We start from the raw sequence: 14,881 nt of genomic DNA, 5'->3' as shown, positions 1-14,881 counted from the left end.
GTGATTGGTTCATATGTCATCTTTACAATCACTAAATTGTAGTGAACAACTTTAGAAAGGAAGAGATGAGCCTCCCTGTCCTCATTATGAAGTTTCAGGATACACTGCTTTGCTACCAGCAAGGTTCTCACTGTATCAAGAGAAAGGTTATGATCAACCCTTCACAGAGGATCAAAGTTTGGGCTAGCTCTTCAGTGAAGACCTTCTTAGAAACACACAAACCACCATTACTCTCTTACCAACATGGTTCTACTGGTTTTCCGGTTTTCTTCTGAATTTTACATCATCTTTGTTTCTGAAGGTCTGAACTCCAGAAGACCTATTACACATACAGCTGCCTGTTCACAGCAAGAATCCCAGATATTATGGTTGCCTGAATCATGACTGAAATTCATAACACACCTTGAGATCACCTAGGGTGAAATTCTTGCTGATATGTAGAATGGGTGCAGTTCTTTGAGAAATAACTTTTTTTTCTTTTACAGGTTTACAAGTAGAGCTGGTTCACATAACAACTTACCTAAAATCAATATTCTTCAAAACTGAGAGAAAATAATAAAAGTTTAAGCATAGTTAATTACTAGGGAACTCTCCTGTTATAGTGATTCATAGACAGATGTGTAAGAGTGTAGTTAATATCACGTATTGAAATGTTTCACAGGATGCTGGGCATTTAGAGAAGGCTGATGTCTTCTGACAATTAATCTGAACAATAAGCTGATAGACATAATTCATTTAGTAATGACGTACTAAGGTTTAATTCCCATATTGACAAATCTGCCTTACTTTTTTTCCTTCAGCATTTTCCTTGGAGTTCGATAGCACTAAATAATGTAATAACACATATTCACATTTCTCCGTGCATTTTATTTTTTGTTTGTTCCAAATTCTAGTGTCTTGTAGAAGCTTTAAGAACTTGCAAAAAAAAATAATTTGTTTGCATTCATTTGAAATAATAAGAAAAATGAACACACACAAGTATCAATTAGAGGGGTCTTATTAAACAACTACAAGTAATTTATTTATCAAAGCTGTTCATTCACACCCTGCAATATTATAGAGTTTTTCCCAGTGGACAATAGCTTTGTGTTTAGAGTTGATATACAAAACCAATTTTAAAACACTGGGTTTGATGAAAAAAAAAAAAAAAGGTTTAAAACATTTAAAAACAATCTATATATTTTCCTTTCTCTTAAAATGTCTGTGGCTTTAAATGCAGACCTGGAAGACTTTTGATGGAATATTTTCATTTTTCAGGCAATTTCATCCTCATCTCACTGACAAAAGTAGATGCTAGTTTTGATTTTCCATGAAGTGCATATCACAAGAAATTTCTCATGAAAATTTGCAATAGCAATTTCCAGCTGACTTTCCAGACATGTGAAATACTTGTCCCTGAGAATCCTGGGTGATAACAACAACATTCAAGGAGAAGAAGAGTCTTCCCAGGGTCAGAAAACATTGCAAGCAACAAAATTCTGTCTCCCTTTACTAAGGTACATCAATATAGCAGCTGCACAGTTAAGTGATATTTTAAATCTATTTAGGTCACACATTTTGAAACTTCAATGCATTTTAATTTAAAATATAATTTTCTGATTTGAAATACATTTATATTTCTTGGAATTAGCTCTTAAATTTATGGATACACTCTTACAGTATTTAAAGAAGAGGGAGCTATTGCATTTCTTCCTTCTGGAAAGCAGAGAGAAAGAGTGTATTATGAGAGTCCTGAGCAAACCACCTTTGCCCTGTCCCAGAACAGTCTTGCAGATAATGAAAAGTAAATAAAAATGGGTGCAGCAGCAACTGTCCCTCAGCCTGTCAGCTGCCATCAGTCTCCCTCTGGCACCAGTGCATTAGACAAAGGCAAGAGAGGCAAGTCCTTCACACACTAAGCCTGAGCAACACAAAGAGCTTTCCCACGGAAGGAGAGTTCTAAAAAACACCTTTGAGACAGCTGACATTTAAAATTATCACAAAACACAAAGCAGTTGAATTTTATGTTGGGTAGAAAAAACACTTCTCACTGAGTTTTTATTAATAAGGGATGTTTTCAGAGCACATCTAGAGTTTGAGCCAGAGGAAAGCCAGAAACAGGACTGGTACAATGGCACTGCAAACAAACAGTACAGTGTGTGCAAAGCTTAGGTCATGGCTGTCACTGCTCCCACCCCATTGCCAGTGTCAGTGACACGCTGATTTATAGTGGTCAAAGGGCAGAAACGAAGTGGTGGCAGAGGGAGGTAAAGGCAAGGAGGGAAGAGAAAGGAGAGCTCAAGCCCTAAGAGAAATAGGACGCTCCCATTTTGGAGACTGCCAGAACAACTGTGTCCCAGGACTGAGGGGTCTGCCCTCAGCAGCTCTCAGTGCTGAGTGCAGGTGTTGCAGCCCACATCCGGGGGTGATTCACTTCCACTGTGACACTGAGTGGTGCCACTGAGTGTTCTGCTTGCTGCACTGGGGGGATGTAAAGCAGCCACAACACAGAAATGAGCACTGTCCAAACAGCTGTCTCCAATAGGGACATTTTAAGCCTTTCAACATTAAATCAGTGACTGTACTGATTCCCTCAGATTCACACAACAGAACATATAGGCATGCCTGTACATCTTTAGGCAGAATTTTAAGACTCAGGGCTTGAGCACTGTATGGCAGAAGCAGACCCACATCACTTGTGTCTTATTTTAGCTTCTCCCACCACTGCCAGATTGCTTAACATCCTTTTCCACCATTGTGATTTTGGGTTTTTTACATCATTAGACAGCTTGGCATCTTAATCAGAAAACATCTTCCTCCTAAAGTCAATCCAGCTTGCTCACAATTGTCATTATTGGGCTTCATGTTTTTGGAAATTCACCCCAGGTGTACCACTTTCCAGGTTGAACAACCATCATGGATCTCAACAGGACTGTGTAACTTACACCACAGTGATTCATGGCAACGTATGGGGAGACTCATTAGAACAAACAGCAGAAGAAAAGTGGTGGAATATCACAGTGAAAGCAATAGATGAAAAGGAGAACAAATGCAATATGCATTACACCGGGCAGTTACAATAGGGAATGTGCTAGTCATAACATGCTTCTTTCCCTTTTTATGCCTTCTTGTCCCTGCAGTACATCTAAGCCTAATTCCTTTTTTCATATACCTCTCACATACTTAAAATGTAAAAAATAAAAAAGTCCAATGCAGGTTTTGTGCCTAATATATTTAATTGTGCATTAAAATATTGAGATTTAATATTTTGATATGAAAGAGCTGATGTTTATCATACTGTCTAATCAAATTCACTGAGTAATTTGGAACTGAGTGGAAGAGCCAGAGTTTTCACAGTAAAATACAGCTATGATGCTGTAAAGGAAATAAGTAATTTAACTCCCAGTACAATTTCGTTTGATCCTGAAAGAGATTCCTTGAATTTTGAATTGAGATACTTCATGGATGAATGTGTAGTACATGTGTTAAAATAAACTTTGCACACAGAAAAAGGTTCTAACTGTTGCTTCTGTCGTGTCTGAGTTGGATAAATGTTCTCACAGTGTTCCCCATGGGCCTAGTCATAGCTCGCAGCTGTAAAACTGCATCTCAGTGGTTGCAGCACCCTTTACCAACCAACCAACCAGACTCATACACAGTCGCTTCACCCATCACAGGGATGGGTCAGGGCACTTCTTAAATACTTTATGAATTTTATAGGCAGCATTGCTGCAATCATCAGCATATTTATCCACAGTTTTCCTCTGTAAAGGTCCTGCTAGCCTAGTCTCATGTATAGTTAGCTTTGATCATAGAAAAGCCCTTTCATGTCCATCTAACGCTAAAACCCATAAAGGTTTAAAGCCACCCCTGATGGTTTAGGGAACTTCTAGCATCTGTATGTCATCTCTTTGCTTGCCTGGCAGATGCCTAAAACAATCAGGGCAAAGCTTTTGCTGCTGCTGTGCCAAGGCAGTACATGTCTATCTGTAAGCCAAAGCAGGTGAGAGAGTGCACATGTGTTCTGTGAATTCCATTGTGTGTTCACACACAGGCAGATTAGGAGTACATGAAAGGCCACTGATTATTGAACTTCTGACAGAGAATTGCCTGTTATCTGTTACATATAATTATATATCATGGTAGCTGGGGTACTTGCCTGGCAAGTGTGAGAGACAATCTTCCCCTCCCAGATTCGCAGCAACTTTCAAAACTGGATTTCTTGCTTCCCAACACAGTAGTTATAATGTGGCTCTGTAGCTTATTGTTGTAGTTCATTCATCTCAGATTCTGTTGCTACAAACATGTATATTTTTCTTCTAATTAGAATATTTTTTTCTAATTAGATTTTTTTTGAAGGTAATAGAAGATATTAATTCTATAATCTAGTGTGCATGCTCCTAGAAATTTAATGGATTTTTAGTTATTCTTGCAAAGTGGAAGGATTTATTAGGGAAGGTTGAAAAACTCTCACCTTCAATGTTATTTAAGGGGTTCCCTGGAGATGTGCCTTCAAATCACAGAATGGTATATGAAAACTTGCTCTCTTCCACCATACTTGCTGACATGCTTCTATAAGCTCTCCCAGTCTCATTTTCAGTGATACAGACTTGAACAAAGAAATCAAACAATGTTCATATTTCAGAATCCCAGTGATGCATAGGAACCAAACAACACCCAGAGAAGTCTTCAGACTTCTGAATGTCCTACCTGCTTATGCAGGTATTGCCCCATTCAGACATGGACTGCTGGAAATCCCATTCCCTATTGGTCTTATCCATTTTCTGTAGAGTGTATGAAATATTTTACACTAAACTCAAAATGTTTCTATTAAGACAGATTTTTCCTGTCACATTTTCCTTTGAGCTCTTTTTAAATATAATGGAATAAATTTGTCCAACACTATGATGGATGCAGCTCCTAATGTTTAAAGAAATCCATCTATCAAACACCAGAGCATGGAAATATCACCAAAGGACCACAGTATCAGAACTTGGAATGCATGGATATGTATAACATGTGAAGTCTGTCATCTTCTATCTGAGATTTTAATACCAAATTGGATGAGATCATGATGTGTCTTTCCCAAGGATTTCTTGCAGTCTCTGTAAAGATACAGATGGCAGTCATTCATTCCTTCTTATCAAGTGATTGCATATTCAAGTCTCTGTCCTTATGAAATCTATGGAGAACTGACCAGTGTTTTATCTGTACATCCTATGTAATAAATTTGGGCCAGAAGAACTCTTGCATGGTCTCTCTCTAGCAGAGCCATTGGCAAAGGAAGTCTGCATGTTACCTTTCCACAGAAGGAGCCAGTGCTTCATTGCTGAGATACCTTGTGGTTTTCCATGATTTTTCAGTGCTTAGAATCTTTCCCAGATCCCTAAGGATGTGGGTTTGCAGTTCATTCTTGATGGACATGTGATAATTAAAGGAGACTATTGGAATACAGGCTGTCTATGGACTCCAAAGGGTGACTGGTTTATTACTGTTTAGGCACAAGAAATATGCAAATAGAGGAAAACTGATAAATGTGCTTGTATGTATTAATGCAGCTTTTTTGCTTCCCCTTTCTAAGTATTTTCAGGTCTCCTTCAGTTTGCTGATGCAAGAGCTCCTTTCAGAGTTTAGATGGGAAAATGAACTAATTTATCAAGACAGTTGCCCTGCCAAGGACAAACATTTACATTTAATAGTCATCAGTCACCACCTCTCAAAGTGTGGTGGTTTGATCTGTCACTTTCTAAAGGACTCTTGTACAGTTCAGACATAAAAGGCAAATATCTTCCAAGCCAAAAGGGAACCTGCACCCTGCCCTGTCTGTATGTACAGAGGAGATAAATAGGCTATGTCTCCTTAGCCCAGTTTTGAGAATCAGCACAGGCTATTGGCTATTTCCAACTATCCTATTTGGCTAACAAGTAGTGTAGATGTTGTCCAATCATGTCTAGTTTAGTCTTGGGATCAGAGAATAAATCTGAGCTCATAGATGCAATTCTGAATACTCACTACAAATTTAATTAATTTTCTGTTTGACCTTCTCTAGATATTCACCATGACATGCAGCAGTTTTATGCATACCCTAAATGTGAGTTTGACTGATAGTCTATTGGATAATTTTCAGCTTTGATTTAGGGAGAAAGTAATTTTCTGTTACACTATAGAGTTGTGTTTGAACTAAGCTGGGCAACATTTGTGTTGCAAGTAGGTTCTCTGACAGTTGTTTACATGGTGAAATCGAGCCTTGTCTTGCCCTTTGCATTAGAGAGTCCTTCTAAATGCACCCATCATGACCTGAGCTCCACATAACAACAGAAGAACATTCACAATATTCTTGTGATGACCTAACTACAAATCCTTGATGTACATGAATTTATCTTGAAAGTCATAACAGATTTGTTCTAATCTGATTGACTCCAAAGATTAAATAACATCTTGGATAAAGAGAGTAAAATAGCTTAGCTGTTCTGTATCATTACATCAATTCCAAAGCTATACAAAACAAATAAACATAAGCCCCAGTATTCAAGCTTCATTAGGTTTATGTTGCACAGCTACATTAAACAAAATTCCAGATTCAGTAAGATCTTATCATGCTGATGCAGCAGCTGCTCTGGACAGGATCACACAGTTATTTTAATTTGAAGGTTTTTCTAGGAATCAATAGTCCAGATCTCTTCCATTAACAGGTCCACCCCTGCCCTGCAAACTTTAAACCAGGTGCTAGCAAAATGCTAAATTCTGGCTGAAAAAGCAGATTCAATGAGCAGAAAAGGTCTGGAGAAATTTCTTGTTATTTTCCTTTTTAACAAGTACAGCTGTACTGACATCTTATTTATTGCACCCTCTGTATGAACTAACCTATATGTTGAAGTCTTTCTAAGACAACTTTTACAGACAAATATAAAAGAGGAAAAGCTTCCTGGATTTCTGAAGTAGATGTCAGGGCCATTTGGGCTTTACTAGAGCCTGAGCTGTGAGGTGATGAACTAAACTAAGGGGTGGGTTGTGACCTGATCAGTGTGAGGGGTCAGGGAGGGAAGGTGAGCACTGGTTTCCTCACTGGCTTTGCTTTGGAGCCTCCAGTCACCCTTCTACAGAACAGGCAGTCCCCAGGTGCTGCCCAGAGCCGCTCCAAAGGGATACATGGAGACAGCTCCCCCAGGTCTGGTTCCTTCTGCCCTCAGCCTCCTTCACCCCACGGCCTCAGATGTGCAACATGCAGTCTCCAGCACAGATAGTTGTTCTGTGGAACAAGCACAGACCTGACTTTTCAGATCTTTTGGACAAAATGAGCCCTCAGCCAATCGCACAGATGGTCATTACGTTTCAGAATGACACAGGAGTCTGGAGCAGAGGGGTGTGGGGTGGGTGTAGATGGGCTCTGGGAGCAGTGTGGGTGGCACATGGTACCCAGGCGTGGTCTGCTTTCACTGCCAGGATCCCTCCACTGCAGGCACTGGGTCAGCCCAGGAGCACGTCCTGAGGGATTTGGCCGTGTAGGAATGGCCTACGGGCATGCTATGGCTCCAGAGGGGAATAAGCAGAGTCAGCACAGATCACAGGATCAGAGGGAAATTAATGTTGAATCCAGGTCTTCTAGTCCAGGTCTCTAGTCCAAACTCTTTCTCCAAGCAGGCTCAGCTGTGAGACCAGAGCAGGTTATGGTCTAGACCTAAAAATATATTGTGGGGAAGCATTACATAAAGACCAATAAGATTTGGCAAAACGAGACAAATAAGGCAAAAACATTAATAGTTGATCATATGATATTTTTAACACCTATTTAATTTCCATTCTTAACATGACCCATTAATTTAGTTTTTATATATAGATTTTGGCTTTCTGTTTTGTGTATTTAACTTTTCTGTAAATTGCCTACAACATTGTTAAGCATAAAATAAAAGAATTCTAGCAATGTTAAAATCAACTGATATACAAATAAATGTGATATGCTATTTACTTGAAGTCTAAAGTACTTATTTATCCCCACTGAAAATGAGACTTCACTGGAGAGAAAAGCATCTTCAGTCTGTTTCCCAGGAGGTGGAAGCTGTGTGCAACCAGGCACTGGAACAAAGGGTCACACAAGATATGAGTCTCCTCTTGGGCTTCCTGGTGCCCCTTGCAAGGTGCTGCCCCTCAGCACCAGGCATAGCCAGCCCTGGCCCATGGTGAGAGATGATGGAGCAGTGCTTGGATTAGCACATCTCTTGTCCGAAGCTAAACCCATCTGAGGCAGGAAGAGCAAAGACCAGACTTTGCAGATATTTTGTGGAATGGGGGGCAGCACTCCAGGGAAAGAGCAGGACCCTGCATCCACCAGAGCCCCTGCAAGCCCAGCACTGGCTCTGGCTTCATGTGTTTCATGTGGCGCCTGGAACTGACCCTTATCTGATTTCAGCAGAGACAACATTTGCTGAACCATCTGTGAATCACTTGACACTTGCACAGACTTGTTGAGAAACCAAAGTCATCTGCCAGACCACAATATTCCTGGCTTTTCTGTCCTTCCTTTGTGAGACTGCTGCTTCAGCCAACTGAAATTATGTGAGCATGGCAGAGGTGAAGAGATAGGCTAAGATGGTAAAAAATAATTGTGTTCTTGTAGGTTTCCATGCAAAAATGAAGGCTGTCTATGTATCAGTGAAGCTATAAGCAGATCCAGTTCCCACTGGCTTCAGTCAGAGATAAGGACACCAAGCATCAGGCAAGTTTGTTTGCTCAGAGGTACAATCACTCAAGAAATAAAAATAGCTTGCATCCTGTCAAGTTAGTCAAAGATGTCAATACTCAATGAACCTTTAACAAAGGCTTTTGAAAGGAGATAAATAAAGAGCTTAACTTATTACTTAACAAATTATATTTTATTTTAAAATAATTTAAAGTGAATGAATAGGTAAAATATAATCTAATATTTATTATCCTTTTTAGAAGATTAAAAGTACTGTAAACAAAATATGCACACTTTAGTTTGCTGTTGTCTTATTTGAGAGGTTTATGTTTTGTTAATAATGTCTAGGCATTCCTAACACTGAATATGTAAATGAATACAACATCAGTGTGAGGTTGCATCTCTGAGCTTCAATATCAGAGCTTTGCCTTTTATGCTTCTATACAATTCTTTGGAAAGGCTGACATTATGCATTGGTCACAAAATTGCCTTACTATGTTTTATAGGATTTCAGAGATCAAAAAAGGATGATTAGCGAGGATATCAGCTGGCAAAATAAACTTCCAACTCCATACTGCTCTAGAGGGCAAGGGAAAAAAAGAGCACAAAGTCTTTCCTCCTCTAGAAAACAAATAGAGATAATAGGCAATGTTTTTAATGAACTCCCAAAGATTTTTACACATAATTTTAAATTGTGGCACTTCCAAATCCTTCTGCAAGCAGAGCTGTTACCTAGTGAGGGTCTTGTGTTTTTAGCTGGTGAGTATAAATACAGCACTATTACAGCTCATGCCTTGGAAGGCACCTCATGAAGGCTGTGGTCTACATCTGCCCCTCACTCACCTTCCTAACAGGGCTCACCATCCTCCAAAGCCAGCACTGACCTCTTCAGTGAAGAATGCATTTTCTTCCATGTTATTATGAATTTTCCTTCTGTTGGAAACTAGAGTGCCATTTATATGAACAATATTTGTCCTGCTTCATGCTGGTGGTTTAACCAACAACCCTAGTGTACACTGCACAGGTTTGAAACCTGGTCCCACAGCACGGAGCTCTTTGTGGCTCAACATGAGAAAGAATAGCAAAGCACATGGGAATGGTTGGGGCTGTGTTCTCTACTACAGCACAGCAAGGATTTGCTTTCTGTGCCAGCAAGACACAGCTGAGTTGCTCAGGGGAACTGTGTATGGCTTGAGGTAGGGACCATTAGATCACTGGCAAAGTCATTGGACTAAAGCTTTGCACTGGGAGAGGCTGAAATGCATTTACCTACATAATGTGGTTGGTATTTTATCTTAGAGCACACAAGGCCTGCTGTCCATCTTTTCCACTCCCTTCTCCCTCAGCTCTCCCCCTCTTATCATTCTCCCTCGCTTCCCACTGTCTCTCCCTCACTGCAGTCTTTGGCCGAGCATTCAGCAGCCTGCAGGGGAGGTGGCCTCTCTAATCACATTTGTGCTAATTGGGGCCTGATGAGAGGCATTTGCTTTCCCCTCTGTGCTGATGGCTCCCCAGCTGGGGCCCTGGCTGGCTCTGCTCTTTCCCTGTGTCTTGGCTGTTCCAGGAGCACAGCAGATGCTCCCTGCTCCCCCACAGAGAACAGCTGGCTGCTATCCCTGTCCTGTCACAAACCAGCTTGTGCACCGTGTCACAGAGCCAGGGCACTTGGAGTCCTCACCAGCATTCTGCTCCTCGGGAAGAGCCCCGTGCTGCAAAATCATAATTTTCTCTCACAGAAAAACCAAAACACTTGTGTCCTAGTCTCAGTGTTTAAAGCAGGAACCTTCCAAGGACAGATAGCATCTCTATTGAAAAATGCACACACATAAGTGCAAAGATTGCTGTGAAAATATGTTGATTTTTTTTTTTTTTAATAGTAGTTGACATAGCTTCTGAAAAGAGTCATCTCTGATGGCTAAGGGCACGGCAGGACCTCATGCACACAGAACTCAGTTGCAGAGATAACCCACTATAGTTTTTATATCAGGTTTTTTCAGTCATGGGATTTTCTACCCAGTCTCCAGATCATCTCCTTATACTGCACCTTGGTTTGTGCTTCAGTGTAATGTAAAATTTCCTGGATGATATTCTATTTGATAGAAGTACCAGAGCACCCTACATCCCAGTTATTGACAGGCAGCCAATGAGACCTGGTCCAGCCCAGGTAGCAGGCTGGTGGATGTGCTTCCCTTGGGATGTGCTGTCTGCTGACCTCACCCACATGGCCCCCAGAGCAGCCAGTTCTGCATGACTTTGCCCAAGATGCACAAGTGCACAAGACACTGACCTCCAGACTCTTGTTTCTGATGGTCTGACAGAGCTTGCCCCCCTTTTTCTGGCTGTAGGCACATGTTTATGTGTGTGTATTGCAGAGGGAGAACATCCTCAGGGCCTTTGCAGACACTGCAGCAGCAATATTCTGCTGGAAGCAGGATGCTGCCAGGGACTCCATGCTCACTACAGCTGCAATCCAGTTCATCCTCCAGGTGGTTTCTTCACTCCTGATGATTTGATAATTCTTTCCTGGGGCCAGATCTAGTTTAAAAACAATCTATGGAAAATTTTGACTCCATTGTAAGAAGTCACTGAGGGAGTCTTTTTCCTTACAAGCAGAAGAATGCTAAGTTGGTGGTCTTTAGTGCACTTGTAGAGCAGGTTGTGGCCATTTGGTCTGTGGCCACTGATGACACTCACACAGACCCTGACAGCTCCACCTTAAATAGGGCCTCATGACAGCTTTCTTACAAGCCAGCAGAAACAGTGAGTTTTTGTCAAGTATGAGTTCTCCTGAGCATGGGGGTTGGAGAAGAAGAATGGTAAAAGAGAGAAAACTGTTATTTGAACTTTTTTAATCTTAAAATATTGCAAGGGGCTTTAATCACTATATCACTTAACTGCATCAAAGAAACCGAGGTTAGCAGAAGGCACTGAACTCTCCCTCTGAAAAGGGTTTCATTTGAACTCTTTATCCTTGCAGTGCTCTGCTGGAACGCAACCAGCAGAAAGTATCTGATTTTGCAAAGCCCACTTAAGGTGTATTATGTTGTCAAGGCAGATGGGTAAACTAGCTTTTTCTGTTCAGGAGCAGTGTGTTTCATCTTAAGTCTTCAAAACCTGGCATGTTATCTGAGGGGAGAAGCCATCCCTTAGTCCAATTTGTCCTTTTCTCCATTGTGCCTGCAGTAAGCCTTCCACTCAGGAGAGTTTGAAGTCCTATGATCAATACATTTTTAATAACCTCCTATGCATCCATATGCACTACTCTGTGGCTGGATTCCTTTCACCTAATGGTACCAGTGGGGTTCAGCAAAGGACAACATGTTTTGTCCCCATGAGTGTCCCCATGTAGGTGCCATGAGTCTAAACTGTGCCCATGGCCAGTGGAGGTCCAGTCAACACAATCACTCGACAATTGAGTGGGTCACCCTAAAGCCCACCTAAGTTCAGATGCTTAGATGCAGATTTCTGCATCATTTGAGCTGCCTGAGGGTCAAACCTTGGGATGTCCAGCTGCTATCTGTAAGGAAATTGGTGCTTTACAGGATATGTGCCATGTTTGATGGCTCCATGATGCCACTTTATACATCCTGTTGTGACTCAAATGACACCAGATGTTTATGCATAGGGAGCTCAGTTTCCGTGTAATATCAGCATGATAGACTTCTATATTCTAACTGGTCTTTCTGTGTTCCCCTGTTTCTTGTTGGTGACACCTCTTTTATTTCAAGATGAAGCGTGTCTTGTAATTCTTCTTTTACTGCATCAGGACTGCCCAGGTCACAGGCTTCCATGCTAACTGCTGCAGCTTTTCCTGGGAATATGTCTGCTCTAGGAGGGAGCAGCCTGCAGAGGATGATGGGTGGAGCTCAGGTGTTGTGTGGAAAAGGCTCTCAAGTTCCCACACCACTGCTCCTGTCGTCTGACTACACTTTGCCCTTTGGTCAGGACTTCAGGCAGTTTTGTAATGTGTCCTTGGCTGATACTGTGGCCAAGTTCACCCAGGGTGTGGCATGGACAGGATTAGTACACTCCTGCCTGAATTTCTATAAAAATAATGTTCAGAGAAGGTAAATTTTAGCAAACAACAATAATGACAGTATAATAGCCATTGTTTGGGTTTTTTGTTTTGGTTTGGTTTTTTACTGGATTATCCTGAGTTTAAAACAGAAGTACTGACAATCACACAGACTTGTAGCCTGTGGACTATGTCAACATTAAAATAGTCATCTACACTTTTCTCTGCTACATGTTTTCAGCTATGGCTGACCAGCTTGGAAATCCTTTAGAGCATTTTTTGTTCTAAGGGTAGGTATACCTGCATTGGAAAGGTATTCTACAGAAAATCAAGATGTGAATTTGCACTGCCAGTAGCAACATAAGGGTTTCTCCATTTGAACAGCCTTGTTCCCTTTCCTGGTCACATCTAAACTGATGGTCAATGGTACCTTGTTCTCCCCATCCATGCTTGCTTGGGGCAGACATGGAACTATTTCTGTTCTGGAAGTCATATAACTATTGCTGAGCACTGAGGATGAACAGAGGTGCTGATCTGTGCTGACATGCTCTGTGAACTTCATGCACATTGACTTCATTAATTTCCAAAATTCACTAAGCTAAATGAGACAAAGAACTTTTTGAACTGTTGACCTAAGAGTCAGGAAAATATGTCATCCTGTACTATCTTCTCATGAGGAGAGGTCCTAGGAGGGGATCTCCAGACTCTGGAACACGCCTGTCACTCTGCTTAGCTGTCAGTGAGATAAAGAACTACTTGCATAAAAAAATTCCCTAACAACTGTGGTTTGGGAATTTAAAAAAACCACACTCTTCCTAGGACCATCAAGAAGACACTTTGTCAGTGCCTATATCATAAAATGAAGGGGGTTGAGGACTCCTATCTAAACTTTCTTCATAACTGATTCATCCACAGCCAGCTGTTTTGCAGATGTGAAAAAATGACTTGAGATACTAGTTTTTTTTTTGTGAGACCCCGATGGTGGATCTAAGGGAGCAGTTTGTGCTCCTGTGCCTTGGCTTGTGGAAGGCTTAGAATCCAATTCTTGCTGTTTATTCTGGTTGTACATTTATATAATGCCCTAGCAATACACATGGGACTCTGTTTTCTGTCTGTCTCCCCTGTCAAGACTTACATTTCTGCCTTCTGGTGAAAGGTTTTTTTTCCCCAGCTGCTTACTCAGTTTGTTCATGAGACAAGTTGAAGAGGAGAAGCCACCTTGGATGCAGCAGGGCTGCAGTGAGCAATGTTCTGCCTCCTTTTGGTTTGTTCATATGTGCTCTAATACAAGGATAGATTGCAGTTGCCTGCTTACACCAAGTGCTCATAGAGTAAATTATTATTTTACATTTGGCCTTAAGCACAGCCTTTCTACCCCCAGGCTAATGTGGTCCCTCATACTCCCAGAACTCTTTCAGAAGTCCACATCATACAGACTACAGTATCTTACATATTATGTAGAATGCATTACATCTTGCTTCCTTGAGCTACTATTTTATTTCCACTTTCACAATTCCTCTCTGTATTTTGTCCATCCTGAGCAACTGTATATTTTGACAACAAACAAATAATCAAAAATACAAAACCACGATCAAAAAAATAGCTGATGTTTTGCATTTGGCTACTTTTTTAGCTGAGTTTCAAAATGAAGTGCTAATGGTCCCAAAGTGCCGTGAGAATAGTGTGGGGGAGTTTTTTCTCCCCATACTGGTCCTTTTTCAATTCTTCATAGTTGTCTGAATTTAGGTCTACTGATTGAGATAATCCTGTGGAAAATGGAGGATCTTTGGATAGTAAAAAGGTAATTAATGTCTATAAGGACATCCTGAGTGAGTATATACAAGAAAGTAAAGAGTGCCAGGAGTGTCAGTTTGCTAATTATGGCCAGGGTTATTAATGACATTCTTTGGACAGTTAAATACTCTTTTCTTTAGCTGAAGCCTAACTAGATGATAAGACCACCAAGACTCCATTTATTCTTCCTACATACAAAGACATTATGTGCCTTTAAACAGTCTGCAGACACATACAAATCAGATTACGATGTCATATATTTAAGGATATTTTCCAGTTTCTCCTCTCTTATGCTGAAAAATTGATGCATAGTACCACCCATAATTAAGTAGGATGGAAAGTAGGGTGTTTTCTCTGCCAGATTCATAGGTAAGGTATATAATGGTGGTATAAGGTTCATATAAGTGACCTTCTGT

General features: G+C 40.8%; 1 long non-coding RNA gene across 1 annotated transcript; it reads right to left on the bottom strand.

Annotated features, from left to right (window-relative positions):
* Nucleotides 1-1,623: 1,623 nt before the first annotated feature.
* On the bottom strand, nt 1,624-10,971 carry LOC146767806 (uncharacterized). Its single transcript, XR_014953593.1, has 2 exons — nt 9,500-10,971; nt 1,624-7,657 (listed from the first exon to the last, which is right to left on the bottom strand). It is a non-coding gene; the product is annotated as an uncharacterized LOC146767806 (long non-coding RNA).
* Between the last annotated feature and the right edge of the window lie 3,910 nt (nt 10,972-14,881).

This window comes from Lonchura striata, chromosome 3 (assembly GCF_050655825.1).
Source record: "Lonchura striata isolate lonStrDom1 chromosome 3, ASM5065582v1, whole genome shotgun sequence".
NCBI classification, from domain to species: Eukaryota; Metazoa; Chordata; class Aves; order Passeriformes; family Estrildidae; genus Lonchura; species Lonchura striata.
Note: the sequence above shows the minus strand (reverse complement) of the source record. Positions and strands in the feature narration are given on the sequence as shown.